Below are 17,151 nucleotides of genomic sequence, written 5' to 3'. Positions count from 1 at the left end.
TACAAAGCTCAAGCCTATCAGCTAACAGATATTCACGGAGTGCCTGCTCTGTGTTCACCGCTGCCCAGTAGGAGTTCTGGATACAGTGGTGAACAAGATAGTGTTCTGTCTCCAGGAGCTTATATGCTATAAACATGTAAACAATAAATAACAGTGGTCAAGACGCATTTTATGAAGGACATTTTGAGGTAATGTCGCAGATAGTAACTGGGAGGATGAGGCTGCTTTAGCTGAGAGTTTGTGGAAGCCCTCGCTGAACAGGTCACATTTGGATTGAAGACTGAATATTAGAAGGAGACACTTTGTGAAGATATGACCTCGAGCAGGGGGAACAGCAAGAGGGAAAGACCCAAGATGAGAGCAAGCTTGGTATATTCAGGGAAAACAGCAAAAATCGGCAGAGTACAGAGAAGGAAGAGAAGGAAGCAGAAGCCAGTAGGGCAGCCTTCTAGGCCACAGTACAGAATTTAGATTTGATTCTCTGTTGCAAAGAGAGGTCTTTGGTGAGTTCCAAGCGGAGAAGTGATGTTGCCTAGTTTACATTCGAAAAAGATCCTGCGGGCTTCTGTGTCAACAATGGATTTGGGGGAGGCAAGTGTAGTGTCAGGGTGCTGTTGAGGACATAGCAAGAAGCTGCCACATAAGGATAATTGTGGAGAAGAGATACTGAAAACTTTAAAATGGGAGAATACCTCTTGGTTGGGGAAAAAAAAAAAAATGTGTTCTACCATTGTATAGCTACTCTTCTCTTTTTTTTTTTTAATATGTTTATTTATTTATTTTTGGCTGTGTTGGGCCTTTGTTGCTGTGCACGGGCTTTCTCTAGTTGCGGCGAGCGGGGGCTACTCTTTGTTGCGGTGCGCTGGCTTCTCATTGCGGTGGCTTCTCTTGTTGCGGAGCACAGGCTCTAGGCTCGCAGGCTTAGTAGTTGTGGCGCACAGGCTTGGTTGCTCCGCCACATGTGGGATCTTCCTGGACCAGGGCTTGAACCCATGTCCCCTGCATTGGCAGGTGGATTCTTAACCACTGTGCCACCAGGGAAGTCCGCTACTCTTCTCTTTTAACTTTTGTCTTTTAGAGTGTGGCTGAGATTACTATCATCTCTTGGTATCTTTTCTCCTCTATTTTTATAATAGAACTCCCTGAGTTCTAGCTAGACACATGGGCATTAGGTCGTCAACTACATTTCCCAGCTTTCCTTGCTACTGGGAGTGACCTTATGACTTAATTTAGACCACTGGGAAATGAAGTAATGTGTGCTCAGTCTAGATTATCTCCTTAAGGACACAGTCACTTGGTAAACTTTCTTCATTCTTCCCTTGGGCTGAAATTCAGACATGCATCAGCCCATCTTTGGCCCCGGGGTGTGAGAACATCACCCTAGGGCATGGTGGAGCACCAGATGGAAGGACCGACTTCCCTGAATGACCTCATGGGACAGCCCTCCGGCTGGCCCTCAACGCTCCTGTTCAATCTATATCACGTGAGAAAAAGAAAGTTCTTTCTTTTTTAGAGCTGTGCTGTATTCTAGGGTGTTTTGGTTAGAACCACTTATCCCATACTTTAAGGAAATGAGGAGCTTTGGGGAAGCCAAAAGAAGAATTTACAGCAGAGAAACCAGGGCATGGCAGATGTCTTTGAGCCGATCAGTGCCCCCTTGTCTGGAATAGGAAGAAAGCATAGCCAAATGAGAGAAAAACTATTTGGATACCAATCTGCTCCAAAGCCCTAGGGCCATACCCAAGGCTTGGGAGAGTCCTGACTGCCAGCTAAGATTTAGGGTGAGTAATAAAGGAACATTCCAATCATGAACTCTATATAACATTAAGTTGTGATAAGCTGATAAAAAAGAAACTGAAAAATAACATAGACTTGTTTTCTTTACCAGTTATTTTAAAGAAACTTTACATTTTGAATTAATTACTCCTAGTGAAGAAGTATGTATATACTACACACAAATGGAAAATACACCAAGTTCCATATCAGTGGAGCACATTTACACACGAGGCCTTGTTCCTCCATCCGTACTGGGTGGCTACAGCTAACTCTTCTCATCTGGTTGCAGTGTGCCTTAATTTGGAACCTGACTAATTTTTTTAAAAAGCCCATCTCAAGGTTATGGAGGTTTACACACACACCAAACAAAATGAATTAAGTAAAACTAATATTATGTTAGGTAAGAAAATAATCTTCAATATGGAAGAAACCCAAGCTCCCTTAGAGAGTTTTGTGGGGGTTTTTTGAGGATTAAAAAAGAGAATGTATGTAAAGCAACCAGCAAAAAATATTATTGTTGTTGTTAGTTTCTCCCTTTCCTATACTCACTCAATTATTTGTCTTTCAAATTCCAAAATACTCTGAAATCTGCCATGAGTCCCTGAAAGAATGACTAAATGATCATTCTCAGTAAGCTGGTAATTTGGCTTTTCTACATCACTCAATATAGGATTGAAGTGAAAGGTGGGAGGGAAGGGACACTAATATTTATGGAGCATCTACCATGTGTACACTTTAGGTTGGTTATTTCCTCTGATCTTAATAATTCAATGTGGTGATACCATCATTCTTTTTTTTAAATTATTGCAGTAGTTAATTTACAATATTGTGTTAGTTTCAGGTGTCCAGCAAAGTGATTCATTTATATTTTTTTCACATTATATTCCGTTAAAAGTTATTACAAGTTTATAGTTCCCTGTGCTATACAGTAAATCTTTGTTGCTTATCTATTTTATGTGTAGTAGTTTGTATCTGTTAATCCAATAGTTTTTTTTAATTTTTAAAAAATTTTATTGGAGTATAGTTGATTTACAACGTGTTAGTTTCAGGTGTACAGCAAAGTGAATCAGCTATACATATACATATATCCACTCTTCTTTTAGATTCTTTTCCCATATAGGCCATTACAGAGTACTGAGTAGAGTTCCCAGTGCTATATAATAGGTCCTTATTAGTTATCTATTTTACATATAGTAGTGTGTTTATGTCAACCCCAATCTCCCAATTTATCCCTCCCCCCCCACCCCCACTTACTCCCTGGTGACCATAAGTTTGTTTTCTACATCTGTAACTTTGTTTCTGTTTCGTATATAGGTTCATTTGTACCTTTTTTTTAGGTTTCATATATAAGTGATATCATATCCCATACTCTTAATTTGTCCCTCACTCCCTCCCTCTCTCCCTCTCCCCTTTGGTAACCATAAGTTTGTTCTCTATGTCTGTGAGTCTCTTTCTGTTTTGTATATACATTTATTTGTATTATTGTTTTAGATTTCATGTATGTGATGTCATATAGTGTTTATCTTTCTCTGTCTGACTTACTTCACTAAGTATAATATCCTCTAGGTCCATCCATGTTGCTGCAAATGGCAATATTTCATTCTTTTTTATGGCTAATATTCCATTGTGTGTGTGTGTGTGTGTACACACACACACATACACATACTTGGGTTGTTTCCATGTCTTGGCTATTGTAAATAGTGCTGCTATAAACATTGGTGTGCATTTATCTTTTCAAATTAGAGTTTTTGTTTTTTCCAGATATGTACCCAGGAGTGGGATTGCTGGTCATGTGGCAGCTCCACTTTAGTTTTTTTTTTTTGCGGTACGCAGGCCTCTCACTGCCGTGGCCTCTCCCGTTGCGGAGCACAGGCTCCGGACGCGCAGGCTCAGCGGCCATGGCTCACAGGCCCAGCCGCTCCGCGGTATGTGGGATCCTCCCGGACCGGGGCACGAACCCGTGTCCCCTGTATCGGCAGGCGGACTCTCAACCACTGCGCCACCAGGGAAGCCCTCCACTTTAGTTTTTTAAGGAACCTCCATACTGTTCTCCATAGTGGCTGCACTAATTTACATCCCCACCAACAGTGCAGGAGGGTTCCCTTTTCTCCACACCCTCTCCAGCATTTATTGTTTATAGATTTTTTTGATGAAGGTCATTCTGACCGGTGTGAGGTGATACCTCATTGTAGTTTTGCTTTGCATTTCTCTGATGCTTAGTGATGTCGAGCATCTTTTCGTGTGCCTGTTGGCCATCTGTAAGTCTTCTTTGGAAAAATGTCTATTTAGGTCTTCTACCCACTTTTTGTTTGGGTTGTTTGTATTTTCAATATTGAGCTATTTGAGCTGTTTGTATATTTTGGATACTAACTTCTTGTTGGTCACATCATTTGCAAATATTTTCTCCCATTCCATGGGTTGTCTTTTCAGTTTGTTGATAGTTTCTTTTGCTGTGAAAAAGCTTTTTTTGTTTTTTTTTTGCGGTACGCGGGCCTCTCACTGTTGTGGCCTCTCCCGTTGCGGAGCACAAGCTCTGGACGCGCAGGCTCAGCGACCATGCCTCATGGGCCCAGCCGCTCCATGGCATGTGGGATCTTCCTGGACGGGGGCACGAACCCGTGTCCCCTGCATCGGCAGGCGGACTCTCAACCACTGCACCACCAGGGAAGCCCAGTGCACAAGCTTTTGAGTTTGATTAGGTCCCATTTGCTTATTTTTGCTTTTATTTCTTTTGCCTTGGGAAACTGATCTAAGAAAATATTGCTACGATTTATGTTGGAGAATGTTAAACATCATTCCTATTTTAACAATAAAGAAACCACGTTTGACAGAGGTTAAATTCCTTACTCAGTCACATAACTAATAAGTGGTTGTTAACGGTTGAGCTGCAGTTCAAACTCTGAGCTGTGTGACTCCAAAGCTTCCCATTCTGGCTGTACCTCTGGAGTGGTCTAAGCCTCATGGTACTAGGATGCAAGGTTGTATGTGACAGTCCCAAACATAGTAGTGGACCCCAAAACCACTTCCTACTCTCAATTTTCTTTTTTAATCCCAGGCAGAATTAATCATTTCCTCCTCTGTATTCCCATTTAACATCTTGTATACACATCCATATGTAGAGTAACTATTGGTTTACAGACCTATTCATGGTTGCCTTCACTAGACTGACAGCTTTTCATCAAACATTTAGGCAAACATTTTGGCATCTGTGTACTCTTCGTGTCTAGTATAATACCTGCAGGTAGCAGACACCTAATGAATGTTTATTGAATCATCCACAGATTCCCGAACAGCAATAACATATCATCATCCAGTTGCCCATGACCATCGCCAGGACTGTCTCTGAGTTATCTTCAGTCTAGGCCCCCAAGCCTTGTGAGGTTTCCATGAGCAGCAGGTATCACATGTGTGTGAAGACACGTGAAGCACTGCCTGTCAGAACTGTCACACATTGACTAATATAAACGAAAACCTTTTGAAGTTGTGCTTTATGGTAACTGCAGAAACCTTTCTTAGTAAATGAGAAAACAGCTTTTTCACTCTGCCTTGGTTTGCTGCATTAAAACGTTCTGAAGGGCAGCACATGTACACACACAGACACACACACACAGACACACACACACACACACACACCCCTACACACACAGTGAGAGCTAGCATTATCCCTACAGTATCAGGAACCTCCTGAACTGTAATCTCACCGCATGGGGGCTGAATCACAATAGTAAACATAAGAGGAACTTTCACAATAAATTCTTTAAACATATTCATAGCTGTCAGCCACGATATTAGATTTAGTTAGGCAACCCTGATTTGTGCCGCATACAATCTTTCCTGTAATTAGATTCTTTGTTGTACACATTTTGTCACCACTGAGGAAAGGTCATTAAGAGGTGCACTCTCCTATAGGTCATCGCACCCTGGACCCTATAAGCGTGACAGTAACTGGCAAAGAAAATGCACAGCTTCTTCCCCTGCATGGTAATACGAAGGGAACAAACAGTGCCTGAATCTTACTCATTTCCATTTTTTGTCAAAATGTTCTTTGTATAATCTTGCTGAGTCCATAAGAGCATGTAACAGAATTATCACTATCATTTTGACAACACTAGGCAGAAAGGTAAAAAGCAAAGCATCATTGCTGTAGAGCTCTGTGCTGTGATTGTTGTTTTACAATCCAGACTGTTGTTCAATTTGGGGATAGTGTCAAGAACTATGGAAAAGTCTGATATTGTACTCTACTTGCAAGCTGCCAAGTTAGCCTGCCATAGTTTCATGTATTCTGGTAGAAGAAATAAGAAAATAAGAAGAAATCAGAGACAAAGGACAGCTTATTATTCACAGCAATAGTAGTAGGTGAACCAACTGTGCTGGCCTGGGGTTGCCATTAGGAGAAAAGTTAAAACATCTTACCTGGGAATGGTCAGAGAAGAACCCTAAATTTTCTAATTAGGATTATATAACTTCCTACCCCTTTCATCCTAATCATTACCCAGGAAGCAGCTGAGAGAAACTGATCCCCTTCTGGGGAGAGTTGCATTCAATGATCTAATTGTCTGAGTAAGGTGTGTGGACCAGGAGGAGGTGGGGGAGGTAGAGTTGGAAACATTGTTGAATCAATTATCGAGAACGCCATTCCAAAGCTCAACAATACCAGGTGCCCATGGATGTCAGGAGGCATGGAAGGTCCATCAGATAGCGTGACTATAAGTCCACTGCTGAGTAGCTTGTGATAAAAAGCACACCATCGTCAGACGGTAAATGTCCAGACAGCCATAAACTTGACCTGGATTAGTTTCAAGGACCACAATAGAGTTGCCAGATCAGACTGGAACAGAAATAGCATAACCTGAAAAAGTATTAACAGCCCTGAGACCCCATGGATAGCCCTGGGAAGGGACCAAAGGTCAAATGTAGTTCTTCTGCCAGGAGTCGGTAGGGTTGATGGCCCACATGATGTGTCCTTCCTTGTGCATGACAGATGGGTCAACTTTTGGCAGGTGTTCTAAGTCTGGCATGCAGCAGTAATCTCTGTGCCAGAAACTAGAGGCCTTGACTTTGTGCCCAGCCTACGATGCTTCCATAGTAAGTGTTTCCATGTCTGGTACAGTGATGGATCCAGGCAAGGATGGTAAGAATCTGGACAGTAACAGCTTAATGAGCAGCTTGAGTCAGGTCAGTATCGTCAGAGAACAGACTCTTAGCATGGACTTGATCCAGATGGTTCTGTTGGCAGCCACAATTTATTCCCACAGTTTGCAGCCCCAAAGAGGGTGTCTCCAACCTGCCGTTCTTTAGTTTCTAAGAGGCAGATCAAATAGCTAGGCCACTGGCAACAGCCCAAGAGTCGGTAAAAAATATAACAAGGTTCTTCAAGGATAGTATTATCTAGAACTATGAGGACAGCCTTGAGTTCTGCCCACTGAGTGGAGCAACTTCATTGTCATTTGGTTTTTGCATCACAGCACTGAAGTTGAACAGCCATAGCAGCCCGGTGAATACCACCAGGTTTCAGATAAATGGAATAAGTAGATCCAGGCATTTAGGGAAACTGCTGTGAATTGACAGCCCTGTAAGGGCCAGTGAGTTTGCTTCAGTTGACATAATGGCGCATAGAGTTTCCCCCAAAGGAATAGGTACCACTTTTACGTGTAAAGCCTAGATGCTGCTGAGGCCAAGCTGGCTGTGTTTTTGAATATGCCATTTTCATTTGACAAGTGAAGCTTGTTGGGACTGTCCCCCTTTGTTAGTCATTGAAGCTGAGTTGACTCACCCAAAAATAAAAATATCATATCAGAGAGTCACAAGGTTTCCATGGGTTAGGCATTCAGTTTTGATAAGAGCACAGTAGCAAGCTAATAGCTACTTTTCAAAAAGAATGTTTCTGGTAGTTGCATCAGGGAAGTAATGAATCCAAAACCCCAAGGGAACATCCCTGGGTGGAGACAGCCTCCTTTTGCTAGAGGCACGAATCAAAAAATCATCAGTCACAGAGGACAGGTAAATATCGACCTCCATCTCTAACTGTTTCTCCATAATGTGGCTGAGGTCAGAAGGGTAGGAGGACATCATTTCCTCATTCTCATTCATCAGCATTGTAAACCCAATCCAGAGTAGTAAGAGCCTGGATCCTAGTCAATGCCACCTCTGTGGTCTCCCACAGGAGTTTTTCTGTCTCAGAAAAATCTCTCCATGAAGGCCAATGCTTGCTTATAGAAGCCAGGACCCACTGCAAAAGAAGTTGAGACCTTTTACTGTCATCTCCAAGTGGATCTAAAGTTAGCACTGTAGATTGCAGGAGGATTTGAACTATGAGAAAGCCCAGCTGTTGTCATTCTTCCTTGATAAGCATTACACACTCCATTCCCTCAACTCCCAGGCAAATCAGCCAAAGCTCTATTGATTTGTCTGGTTTTTGCCCACAATGATAACAATTTTCCTTCCTTTCATGCTCAGTGTGGATTTGGGTCTTTGTAACTTGTCTGAATGGAAGTGGAACCTTCTGCCCACCCGAGATGAATCTTAGTACCTACTAGCTGTTACAGTGGGGCAGATTTGAGGTTGACCCCTGGGTCGATGAGGAAGTTCCCCCACCTAGAGGAGAGTTAGCACTAAGCAGGGCACTGGTCAGGCAGCTGTCTCTGAAACTCCTTCCTGACAACTCAGCTTGCAATCACCTTCCCAGTTCCTTCTCTTTAACAGGCAATAAAGTAAAAGACAAACAGACAAACAAAAGCATTTATTTTCCAGTTGGCCGTAACATTTGGTCAACTCCCTACTGATTCCCTTGAACTTTCCTCAAACCCCGTTAATTGGCCTGGGAGGCATTCATGCTTTCTCTTTCAGAAAGCCATGTCTTTGTCAGCATCTCACCATCATTGTCCAAACTGCCAAGAACTGTGAAGGGTCTGACATTTACCCTACTTGCAAACTAAAAAGTTAGCCTGCCATAGTGTCATGTATGCTAATAGAAATCCTGCGATTCCTAGGCCAGAGATGCGGTTTATTACAGCACTAACAACAACCCGAGAATCAGCATTTTTATATCCGTTCCTAATTCCCACGGAATGCAGATAGGATCAGGTAACATCTGCCCATGCAGTAGGTTGCGTTACAGAAGGACCCCAAGCTCAGGGAACCAGGATCTTTATATAATGGCCCATAAGTATGCCTGCCCTTTGTTCCAGAGAGAGACACTACCTCTCACTTCCAAGGCTGTTCGCCATACAAACATCCTTTTAAAGGAACAAAGGGCAAGTCAGTGCTTTGGCTCACAGGTGTGCAGAAATATGAGAAACCCTCAGAGAATTGCCTCCATTAGCAAAAAGCAATAGCTAGCAACAACAGTATGGGAGTGGCACTCAAACACCTGTGACTAGGAATTGAGTCCACAGCTCATGTCATTCTGTGGATTATATACCTGGAGGTATTGGGAGCTTGTGATTACACAGATAAATTTTCAACCTTCTGCAAAAGGTTAAAATAAAAATCCTCACAAAAAGAGGAAGAATCTGAGAATTTCAGGTATCTAAGTGACAGTAGAAGTCAAGGCATTTTTTTTATACTAGATTAAATTCAAGAGCTACTGAAAATTGTTGAAGCAGTATGATGGGTATCTGGGGGTTCTTTTTACTGTTCACTCTATTTCTATGTGTTTAAAATTTTTTGTAATAATTAAAAAAAATTTTTAATTAAACAATGTGAAGATAACAAAATTCTCTGTTGAAGAGAAAGTGCTTAGGATAAAAACTTCTAATGGTTGAAGTTGGTATAGAAAGTTTCTCCCCCAGAAAACCTGTGGTAGGAAGAAGAAAAATATTCTAGTATTTCATCTATAGATATTACTGAAATTGACATTTAGTTTTAGAAATACTTGATATATTTTAAATATGGGGACAAAGACCTGGGGTGAAAGAAAGTTGAACAACTGAATTTTACTGCATGATTAACTGCTGAGGATCTAACATATAACCCAAACATCACTAAGATTCCAGTGTTCACTGAGCAGAACAAAAAGGAGGGACTTGCAAATGTTTACAGCAGAGGCTGCTTCTATATAGCAAGTGGAATCAAAACAAACGGTAAGGAGAGTCTAGTCATTCATTCTTGCGTTGTGTATCAACCAAGTGTCAGCACTGGGCCAGGTGAGTGTATCTAAAAAGAGAACAGGTTTAAAGATATTTTTTTTTAAGAGAGGGGGAATAAACTCATGATCTTCAGTATTTTTCTTGAAATTGTATTAACCTTATATAGTGATAGTTCTTGTATTATTTAGGATTTGAACATATTTGGGGAAAGGAAATAGAGAATGAAATCTGAAAGGGGACAGGTACAGGTGATACAGATCTGAACTGACGAAGATAAAATGCAAAGATACCTCATCAAGCTTGGAAAATGGATAGAAAAGTATGCAGTAACTCTCTGCACGGGCCACAAGATGACAGTGAGTGAGTCTTGGGCAAATTAACCTAAACTATGATTATAAGATGATCATCTCTGACTTATTTGAGTCGTTAGAAACCCTGGCAATAGAATCCGTTATTGTCTTGTTCCTCTGGCCCCTGTTTTATAGCTGCCTCAACCCCACATCCCAAGAAAGGCAGAGAAGGGTCAGTAGGCTCTAAATTAAGAATTAATAGGAAGATTAAAATCCCTTAGGAAGATGATTGCTGAGAAAGGATATTATTAAAATATGTAAAACCTTGGTGAAGCCCAGGAGTGCTGTATAACACTGTACCAGTTGCACCCAGCAGGGGCACCAGGCAAGGGCATGGTGAGGGGGAGGGAGTCGCGAGGGGACCAAGCTGGGAGTGAAACCTAGCCATGCTCTGCTCACGGAACCGTGCACCTGGCACAAGACTGCATCTGCCTGAAAGAGGGAGCACCCTTTCCTCAACTGAGTGGCCAGAGCGGGTGCTTTTTTCTTATGTGCATAAAGCTCTGTCTGTGCTAGCTACGGCTCTAGTGTGAGAACATCCTCAAATCCTGGAATGTTTCAGGGAATCCACTGAAATTCTATGAAAGTAGTTTAAAGATAAATAAAAGATGGCATTACTTTATACAGTGGGTAGTAAACATATGGAACTCATTATCCTCAAGATGTTGCGTAGTCCACAAATATAAATAGGATAAAGAAAGATTTAGATAAATTCATGCTTGTTAGAGTCATATGAGCTGCTAGAGCGTTGTTAGAAACACACAGGGAACGTCTCCAAATGCTTTCAGGGAAAACACCATGTTTATCTTCAAAATGTCCTGTAGTGCCAGTGCCGTGAATTGAACAGGCAGATCCCTGGCTCTCCAGGTTTCTCAGCATGCATAATACTCAAGTTTTCCAAATAATGGAGGGCTGAGCTTCTGTGTCATAAGGATTTTCTTTACATCAACAAATTGTGTACAAATTTTTTCTCAGTGGTGGTATGAAGTTTTATGTGATCTTAAACTGAGTTTGCCAAACTTAACCTTTTCTTGAGAACTTGGAAATGTCATGACAAATGTGCATTTTTGTACTGGGCTGTAAGAGGGATATTTTTGTACTGGGCTGTAAGTGTACCCGGGGCATCAACTCAGATGTGTGGCACTATTTGACTCTCACCTATTCCCACAGAGTTACTGTGGTTGGTTCTTTTCATTTCTTTCCGTATTCGTGCTTACTTTACATACAAATTTTCATCTTCTCTCCTGTTCTTCAAGCTTCTGTTTTCACTCTTGTCAGTGGGCTTGCAGGGAAAACCCTTTCACTCCTAATATGCTGCTCCCACCTCTTTGACTTTGGAGGAAAGCATCCTACTCTCCTCTGTGTCATGTCACCTCAGCTGTGAAACAGACCTTACCTTAATTCACTACAGCCCTGAGACCAGGCTGCACTTTTAACAAGCTTAACTGAAGGTTGGGGAGTAACAGAGGAGAAGTACACTTTAGCACTGCTGCTGGATTTGGTTACCAGATGAGCTTACTCTGAACCCAGCAAGGTTCAGACCCATTCTGAGTCTTCCACAAAGATATGCCTGTTTAGTTCCCATCCCTGTCCAGCTCAGTCCAACACCAGAAGCAGGTCAAAGGTATCCACAACTCCAAGCACAAGCCCACTGCCAAGCTCCAGACATGGGAAGGAGATGTTTCCTCCCTCCAGTTCAAGGCCTATTTCTCCAATCATCATTCATTGGGGCCAGCATCTTATTACTTTCCTAAGATGACAGACCAACAGAATCATGAACTTGTCCCATGGTTCCCAGTAGGATAATGCATCAAAACACAACAGTGCAACATCAGTACATTCTAGATTATTTGACCTTATGTAGCCCACAGACATGAGCCCTACCAAGTGCAATTCTGTCCTTGGTGTAGTCTGTCTACTAGTGTGAGATGCATGTCTTGTCTACTCATCCTTCGTGCAATCTCCAGATTTTGCTTCTGAGCAAGGGTGCACACAAATCTCCAAATGAATAAGGGGTACTTTTCAGGCACGATTTAGTCTAAATTCACTCTTTGAAGATAATAAATATTTATCAAAGGGAAAATACAATGTGCAGAGATGCAATTCTGCATATTACAAAACAGGCATTTGTTGTTAGGTTATAAAACAAAGATGTTTAACAACTCAGAGTCACCCTGATTGAAAGTCAACAGCTCAGAACAAGGCCTTTGCTTAGGTTTGACACCTAAATGACTCATTCTGATGATTTTCCCAAAATAAGAGAACAGTCTACCCCGAAGGTGAATTCTAGCTGCCATCCCTAGGGAGGCAAAAACTGTCTATAGCGTTTAAATCACAGAGCTTTCTCCCTCCTTCTGTCCATCAAGTTTTCAAAGATCTTTAAGCCTGAGTTTCAGTGCAGTTTCCTCCATAGGTAAGCATGCTATTTAATAGATTCTAAAACACCCTTATTTTATTTTATTCATTTAAATTTTTACATTTCAACATCTCTGAAATCAGGACACATAATCTGTGACAATCACATTTTGCCAAGCAGCATTCATGACATAGTTGCCTACATCGTGAGAAATTAGTCCATTAAAAAATGAACTTGCTGAAAATATAGTGACTTGGTTGTTCCCATCAGGGCCTGACTGGACAACTGCACAGCTTCAGACAGCAAATCGTTCGAGGTTATCTGAGTTAGGAGTATAAACCTGTTGTCTGAACACCTTCCAGCAACTTCCAGGAGGATTCATAAAGCTCCAGATTTAAAACTTGCATAATGGGTCTTACTGGCTTGGGGAAAAGTCGTTGAGATAATAATGAACACTCTCTTAAGAAATGCTGCCTCACCCATGCTCTTGGTGGCACAGTGTCTATAGAAAACCACAGATACCAGTGATTCTGAATTCAAAAGTGATTCAGAAGCACAAGCCTCTAAATGTGCAGAAGTTTTAGAGAGTACTTTTTTTTTACTGAAATATAGTTTATTTACAATGTTGTGTTAATTTCTGCTATACAGCAAAGTGATTTAGTTATGCATATATATACATTCTTTTTCATATTTACTTCCATCATGGTTTATCACAGGATATTAAATATAGTTCCTCATGCTATATGGTAGGACCTTACTGTTTATCCATTCCGCATATAAGAGTTTGCATCTGCTAATCCCAAACTCCCAATCCATCCCTCCCCGACCCACCTCCCCCTTGGCAACCACAAGTCTGTTCTCTATGTCTGTGAGTCTGTTTCTGTTTCGTAGATATATTCGTGTCATATTTTAGATTCCACATATAAGTGATATCATATGGTAATTGTCTTTCTCTTTCTGACTTACTTCACTTAGCATGATAATCTTTAGGTCCATCCATGTTGCTGCCTTATTGCAGTATGGCATTATTGCATTCTTTTTTACAGCTGAGTAGTATTCCATTGTATATATGTACCACACCTTCTTTACCATTCATCTGTCAATGGACATTTAGGTTGTTTCCATGGCTTGGCTATTGTTAATGGTGCTGCTATGAACATTGGGGTGCATGTATCTTTTTGAATTAGAGTTTTATCCAGATATATGCCCAGGAGTGGGATTGCTGGATCATATGGCAACTCTATTTTTAGTTTCTTGAGGAACCTCCATACTGTTTTCCACAGTGGCTGCACCAGCTTACATTGCTACCAACAGTGTACGAGGGTTCCCTTTTCTCCACACCCTCTCCAGGATTTGTTATTTGTACACTTTTTAACGAGGGTCATTCTGACTGGTGTGAAGTGGTACCTCACTGTAATTTTGATTTGCATTTCTTTTAGGGATTACCTTAACCAATTTATTCTGATTAATTTACCTCTTCGTTATGCAAAAGAGTGATAAATGATTTTTTTAATCTGTTGTCCAAATAACTCATTCTGTGTTATAAGAAAGCCTCAAGTCATAGTTAGACAGTGTTTTTTTTTTTCCTTAGAGACATGTAAACGAATGGTTTATGTGACTGAACAGTGTACTCACCCAATCTGTCCCCCAGACTTCCTTGTGCTCTTTTAAGTAGGCTATGCATGTGACTAATTCTGGCCAGAGGATATGGATGGAAAGTGACTTGTGTTATTTCTCAATCTAAGCATGGAAACACTAGGTCTTGACTTCCAGTCACTTTTCTCTCACCATAGTAAACCCTGAAACTTCTTATAGAGATGATGGAGCCTTCATCAGCATGTGTCTCCTGAGTGACTAGGTAGAACAGAAGCCTCAAGTGACCTTCATGAAACATGAAGCATGAAACGAACTTTTGTTGCGTAAGGCCCTGATGTGTGGGGTTTGTTTTCACTACACCCTGAGTCTAGCATATCCTTACTGTAATATTATAACACACAACAACAACCAATGATATCTTACATTTGGTGAAATACAGTACAGGCCTACTCAGCGATGTGCTAGTAAGTGCCCAACCACCAGCTCTCATGGGGGTGGGAGGAGTCCCTGACTTGTAATATTTGCTTGTTTTTGCGGTGTAAATACTCCATCATAGCCGATTTTGAGTTATCAGTGTGACATCCACCAGCTTGCTAAATTCCAGAAAATTTAACAATTGGCTCTTGTGAACCAGTATAAGTGAGCTCCAGCATACCACCAGACATATGCTATAAACCTCCCCAGTTTACTTCTCATACAGCATCTCTTGGTTTTTGACACCCAAATTCACAGAACATATATCGCTCTCAATATACCATTTTGGGGCTGACATTTTTATGGGGAAAATATACATTTACATACTCAAAACTCAGTAGAACATTTTTAAAAAGCAATACGTGGGGAAAATAACGGATAGAAAGTTAGAATCGTGCACGGACTTTAAAAAGTGCATGTTGTCAATGAAGGTGAGTCTCTGTGTCACTGGTACCAAGACATCGAAGCATTCAGAGCAGCTGTTAACTTCTGTGTCCATTTTTCACAATCAGTAAGCTTGCTTAGTCCTTTTACATCATAATAAGTCATTTGTTACTTACATATACACATCTTAACTATGGTTTCATTACCTTTTTAGAAATCTGTCGGTGGTTTGGGGCTGATGTGTGACACATTATAATTTTTCCCATTTGAAATAATGGGAAACAGGCATCCAGTCAGTTTGTTTCAAGTAGAACAGCTGATTTTCAGTAATGGATTACTGACATGAGGTAGGAGATGTGGATTCTACAAATTCTAAGACCTTTAGTTCTTATGAGCTTGAACATATGAATTTAATGACATCTATTTTGCCTGCTTAGGGAACTTTTTGCATAATTCTTGGTTTGTAGTTGTGTTCCAGACAGACAATACTTCTGGGGAGCTAAGCTGTGGATGGCTGAAGCAAAGAATTCCTACATTTCTAATATAGTTAAAAATATATGAAACATTAGTTATTATCTATTCTGAGGTGAGAAACAAAGTGGAGTCAAATTATTTCTGATTCATTGATGCAAAATAAATCAGTAACCATTCAGAGAATGGTTAACAACCTTAGCTAATTCATGCGCTCAAATGTCTTTCCTCTGGACCAGAACTTTCATCCTTTGACCTTCTCAATCCTGATGAGTCAGAATGAGACTGAGACCCTTCTTAAGACTTTTCCCAGCACTATCACTTTTCCCCACTCCTTTTATCCTGGGCAAGGTCAGTCTGTGGAGGAATGAAAAGGCCATTTAAGCAAGTCCACCTATTAAAATATACTTTTCTGCTTGTCACAGGGTCTGATAGAGCTTTATCCTTTTGTGTCTTGAAAATCTGGAGTCTTAAAATAAAGAGTCCCCTGGGAAAGGTCACACCTTAAATTCTTTACTGTCTGTTTCCTTGGAGGAGATTAAGACAATTAGTTGAGGTCAAAGTCCTGAGAAAAAGAGATCAAAGTAGCCTCTTAGGGAAAAGTATGTTCTAAGAAGGGAAAAGACAAGCAGGTAAGAAAGGACTAAAACAAACTTCATTTCCTTGACAGTGTAGTTTGGAATTCCCAAGAAGTCCCTGACATTTACCCTAATAGACCGTATTATCACCACCCTAAGGAGACACCAATCCAGCTCCACACAGATTTCACACTCCCTCACATAATAAATTTTGGCCAGTGAAAAGAGCCAAATTATGGTTTTCAGATGGCATCACAAGGCTCCTTTCCTTTTATACTATTAATTTTGTGATCCCATGGATGGGATAGTATTGAATCTTATCTGCCTAATGCAGTGTGTGTCCTTGCCTAGGAAAATATGTGAGTACCTGAAACTCCCTCAATGCTTTCATCTACAGCCTTGCTTCTTTTTTTTTTTTCTTAGCATCTTTATTGGAGTATAATTACTTTACAAAAGTGTGTTAGTTTCTGCTTTATAACAATGTGAATCAGCTATACATATACATATATCCCCATATCACCTCCCTCTTAAGCCTCCCTCCCACCCTCCCTATCCCACCCCTCTAGGTGGTCACAGAGCACTGAGCTGACCTCCCTGTGCTATGCGACTGCTTCCCACTAGCTATCTGTTTTACATTTAGTAGTGTATATATGTCCATGCCACTCTCTCACTTTGTCCCAGCTTACCCTTCCCCCTCCCTGTGTTCTCAAGTCCATTCTCTACATCTGCATCTTTACTCCTGTCCTGCCCCTAGGTTCTTCAGAACCTTTTCTTTTTTTTCAGATTCCATATATATGTGTTAGCATACAGTACTTGTTTTTCTCTTTCTGACTTGCTTCACTCTGTATGACAGACTCTAGGTCCATCCACCTCACTACAAATAACTCAATTTCGTTTCTTTTCATGGCTGAGTAATATTCCATTGTATATATGTGCCACATCTTCTTTATCCATTCATCTGTCGATGGACACTTAGGTTGCTTCCATGTCCTGGCTGTTATAAAGAGAGCTGCAGTGAACATTGTGGTACATGACTCTTTTTGAATTATGGTTTTCTCAGGGTATATGCCCAGTAGTGG

The sequence above is a fragment of the Phocoena phocoena genome, chromosome 7 (genome assembly GCF_963924675.1).
Source record: "Phocoena phocoena chromosome 7, mPhoPho1.1, whole genome shotgun sequence".
NCBI classification, from domain to species: Eukaryota; Metazoa; Chordata; class Mammalia; order Artiodactyla; family Phocoenidae; genus Phocoena; species Phocoena phocoena.
This window is presented reverse-complemented; position numbering follows the sequence as displayed.